Source organism: Elephas maximus, chromosome 3, assembly GCF_024166365.1.
Source record: "Elephas maximus indicus isolate mEleMax1 chromosome 3, mEleMax1 primary haplotype, whole genome shotgun sequence".
Taxonomy (NCBI): domain Eukaryota; kingdom Metazoa; phylum Chordata; class Mammalia; order Proboscidea; family Elephantidae; genus Elephas; species Elephas maximus.
This window is the reverse complement of record NC_064821.1, coordinates 131,267,051-131,272,366: the sequence shown is the minus strand read 5'-3', so window position 1 is coordinate 131,272,366 and position 5,316 is coordinate 131,267,051.

Here is a 5,316-nt window from a genome sequence, read left to right as displayed (position 1 = left end):
TATCTACCCATAATTATGCTGAATGTTAATCGACTGCATGCTCTAATAAAGAGACAGAGTGGCAAAATGGATTAAAAAACACGATCCATCTATATGTTCCCTACAAAAGACACACCTTAGACTTAGAGACACAAATAAACTAAAACACAAAGGATGGAAAAATATATATATATCGAGCAAACAACAATCAAAAAAGAGCAGGAGTGGCAATATTAATTTCTGACAAAACAGACTTCAAAGTTAAATCCACCACAAAGGATAAGGAAGGACACTACATATTGATTAAAGGGACAATATACCTATCCAGGAGGATATAACCATATTAAATATTTATGCACCCAAAGACAGGGCTGCAAGATACATGAAACAAACTTTAACAGCATTGAAAAGTGAGATAGACAACTCCACAATTATAGTAGGAGACTTCAACATGCCACTTTTGGTGAAGGACAGGACATCCAGAAAGAAGCTCAATAAAGACATGGAAGATCTAAATGCCACAATCAACCAACTTGGCCTCACACTCGTATATAGAACACTCCACCCAACAGCAGCCAAGTATACTTTCTTTTCTAGTGCACATGGAACATTCTCTGGAATAAACCACATATTAGGTCATAAAGCAAGCTTTAGCAGAATCCAAAACACTGATATATTACAAAGCATTTTTTCTGACCCTAAGGCCATAAAAGTAGAAATCAATAACAGAAAAAGCAGGGAAAAGAAATCAAACACTTCGAAACTGAATAATAATAAACTGGGTTATAGAAGACATTAGAGATGGAATAAAGAAATTCATAGAATCCAATGAGAATGAAAACACTTCCTATCAGAACCTTTGGGACACAGAGAAAGCAGTGCTCAGAGGTCAATTTATATCAATAAATGCACACATCCAAAAAGAAGAAATGGTCAAGATCAAAGAATTATCCCCACAACTTGAACAAATAGAGAGCAACAAAAGAAACCTTCAGGCACCAGAAGAAAGGAAAAAACAAAAATTAGAGCAGAACTATATGAGATAGAAAACAAAAACAATTGAAAGATTTAACAAGACCAAAAGCTAGTTCTTTGAGAAAATCAACAAAATTGATAAACCATTGGCCAAACTGACAAAAGAAAAACAGGAGAAGGAGGAAATGACACAAATAAGAAATGAGATGGGCAATATTATAACAGACCCAACTGAAATTAAAAGAACCATATCAGATTATTAAGAAAATTGTACTCTAACAAATTTGAAAACATAGAAGAAATGGATGAATTCCTAGAAACACACTACCTACCTAAACTAACACAAACAGAGGTAGACAACTAAATAGACCCATAACAAAAGGAGAGATTGAAAAGGTAATAATAGTAAAAAAAAACTCCCAACCAAAAAAAAGCTTTAGCCAGGACAGCTTCACTGCAGAGTTCTACCAAACTTTCAGAGAAAAATTAACACCACTACTACTAAAGGTATTTCAGAGCATAGAAAAGGATGAAACACTCCCAAACTCATTTTATGAAGCCAGCATGTCCCTGGTGCAAAAAAAGAAAATTACAGACCTATATCCCTTACAAACTGTGATGCAAAAATCCTCAGCAAAATTTCAGCCGATAGAATTCAACAACATATCAAAAAATAATTCCCTATGACCAAGTGGGTTTCATACCAGTTATGCAGGGATGATTCAATATTAGAAAAACAATCGATGTAATCCAGCATATAAATAAAACAAAAGACAAGAATCACGTGATTTTATCAATCAATGCAGAAAGGCATTTGACAAAGTCCTTATGAAAAAAAGTCTCAGCAAAATAGGAATAGAAGGAAAATTCCTCAACATAATAAAAGGCATTTATACAAAGCCAACAGCCAACATCATCCTAAATGGAGAGAGTCTAAAAGCATTCGCCTTGAGATTGGGAACCAGACAAGGATGCCCTTTATGACCACTCTTATTCAACATTGTGCTGGAGGACCTAGCCAGAGCAATTGGGCTAGATAAAGAAATAAAGGGCATCCAGATTGGTAAGGAAGAAGTAAAAGTATCTCTATTTGCAGATGACATGATTTTACATACAGAAAACCCTAAAGAATCCTCAAGAAAACCACTGAAACTAATATAAGAGTTCAACAGAGATCAGGATTCAAGATAAACATGCAAAAATCAGTTGGATTCCTCTACACCAACAAAAAGAACATCAAAGAGTAAATCACCAAATCAATACCATTTACAGTAGCCCTCAGGAAGATAAAATACCTAAGAATAAATCTTACCAGAGGAGTAAAAGACCTATACAAAGAAAACTGCAAGACACTAATGAAAGAAATCAAAAGAGACCTACAAAAGTGGAAAAACATACCTTGGTCGTGGATAGGAAGATTTAACATTGTAAAAATGCCTATTCTACCAAAAAGCCAACTATAGATACAATGCAATTCCCATTCAAATTCCAACAACATTTTTTAATGAGATGGAGAAACAAATCATAAACTTCATATGGAAGGGAAAGAGGTCCTGGATAAGTAAAGCATTACTGAAAAAGAAGAACAAAATGGGAGGCCTCACTCTACCGGATTTTAGAACCTATTATACTGTCACAGTATTCAAAATATCCTGGTAGTGGTACAACAACAGATATGTAGACCAATGGAACAGAAATGAGAATCCAGACATAAATCCATCCACATATGAGCAGCTGATATTTGACAAAGGCCCAAAGTCAATTGAATGGGAAAAAGAGTCTTTTTAACAAATGGTGCTGGCATAACTGGATATCCATCTTCAAAAAAATGAAACAAGACCTGTACCTCACATCATACACAAAAATGCACTCAAAATACATCAAAGACCTAAATATAAAATCTAAAGTGATAAAGATCATAGAAGAAAAATTAAGGACAATGCTGGGAGCCCTAATACATGGGATAAACAGCATACAAAACATTACTAACAATGCAGAAGAAAAACTAGATAACTGGGGGATCCTAAAAATCAAACACCTATGCTCTTCCAAAGCCTTCACCAAAAGAGTAAAAAGATTACCTACAGATTGGGAAAAAGTTTTTAGCTATGACATTGCTGATAAGTGCCTGATCTCTAAAATCCTCATGACACTGCAAAAAGTCAACTACAAAAAGATAACCCAATTAAGAATGAGTAAAAGATATGAACAGACACTTCACTAACGAAGATATTCAGGTGCCTAACAGATACATTAGGAAATGCTCACAATCATTAGCCATTAGAAAAATGCAAATCAAAAGTACAATGAGATTCCATCTCACTCCAACAAGGCTGGCATTAATCCAAAAAACACAAAGTAATAAATGTTAGAGAGTTTGTGGAGAGACTGGAACACTTACTTACAAACTGCTGATGGGATTGTAAAATGGTATAACCACTTTGGAAATTTATTCGGCGCTTCCTTAAAAAGCTAGAGATAGAACTACCATACAATCCAGCAATCCCACTCCTTGGAATATATCCTAGAGAAATAAAAGCCTTTACACAAACAGATACATGCACACCCATAATCATTGCATCACTGTTTACAATAGAAAAAAGTTGGAAGCAACCAAGGTGCCCATCAATGGACGAATGGAAAAATAAATTATGGTATATTCACACAATGGAATATTACTCATCGATAAAGAACAATGATGAATCTGTGAAACATTTCTTAACATGGAGGAATCTGGAAGGCATTATGCTGAGTGATATTAGTCAGCTGCAAAAGGACAAATATTGTGTAAGACCGCTATTATAAAAACTAAAGAAATAGTTTAAACAGAGAGGAGAATATTCTTTGATGGTTGTGGCGGGGGGGAGAGGGGAGGGCTTTCACTAATTAGATAGTAGATAAGAACTATTTTAGGTGAAGGGAAAGACAACACACAGTACAGGAGAGGTCAGCACAGCTGGTCTAAACCAAAAGGAAAGTAGTTTCCTGAATAAACTGAACACTTTGGAGGCCAGCATAGCAGCGGCGGGGGTTTGGGGACCATGGTTGCAGGGGACATCTAAGTCAATTGGCATAATAAAATCTATTAGGAAAACATTCTGCATCCCACTTTGGGCAGTGGTGTCTGGGGTCTTAAACACTGGCAAACAGCCATTTAAGATGCATCAATTGGTCTTAACCCACCTGGAGCAATGGAGAATGAAGAACACCAAAGACACAGAGTAATTATGAGTCCAAGAGACAGAAAAGGCCACATGAACCAGAGACTACATCAGCCTGAGACCTGAAGCACTAGACGGTGCTGGCTACAACTGATGACTTCCCCGACAGGGAACACAACAAAGAACCCCTGAGGGAGCAAGAGAGCAGACCCTGAGATGCAGACCCCAAATTCTCGTAAAAAGACCAGACTTAATGGTCTGACTGAGGCTAGAATGACCCTGGAGGTCATGGTCCTCAGGCCTTCTGTTAGCCCACTACAGGAACCATTCCTAAAGCTAACTCTTCAGATAGGGATTGGACCAGACTGTGGGATAGGCAATGATACTGGTGAAGAATGAGCTTCTTGGATCAAGTAGACACGTGAGACTATGTTGACATCTCCCGTCTGAAGGGGAGATGAGAGGGTAGAGAGGGTCAGAAGCTGGCCAAATGGACTTGAGAAGAAATAGAGGAGGGAAGGAGTGTGCTTTCTCATTAAAACCAGAAGAAAAATTGGGAATATACAGAAGGTGTTTATAAATTTTTGTATGCGAGTCCGACTTGATTTGTAAACTTTCACTTGAAGCACAATAAAAATTAAAAAAAAAAAAAAAAAGCCAACCACATTGTGGTCGAGTTGATTCCAACTCATAGGGACCCCCCAGGACACAGTAGAGCTGCCCCATAGGGTTTCCAAGGAATGGTTGATGGATTCAAACTGCTGACTTTTTGATTAGCAGTGGTAGCACCTGGGCTTCTCTGAATGTATAGGTATTGGTTAAACACATGAGACCTAATGAGCTCACTAAAGATTTCAGTGTTAATGGAAAAGAGAAGCTATGCAAAGGCAGAGCATTAAGATTTTGGGGATATAAGGAGAAATCTGCAACAGATACTGAGAAAAATTAGCCAGAGAGGTAGGAGGAAATCAGAAGAGCATGGTACCCTGTAAGCCAAAAAGAGAAAGAATGTCAGGTGGCCCATACAAAAAAAGTGGCAGTGGTCAATTAATTAATAAAAGACCATTGGATTCAGCATTACGAAGGTCAGTGTTGACCGTGATTTTGTGCAGTGGTAGAGGCTAAAGCCCGAATAGAGTGGGGTCAAAAGAGAACTGGAAGAAAGGCATTAAAGCAGTCAGTATAAATATATATTTTTAGG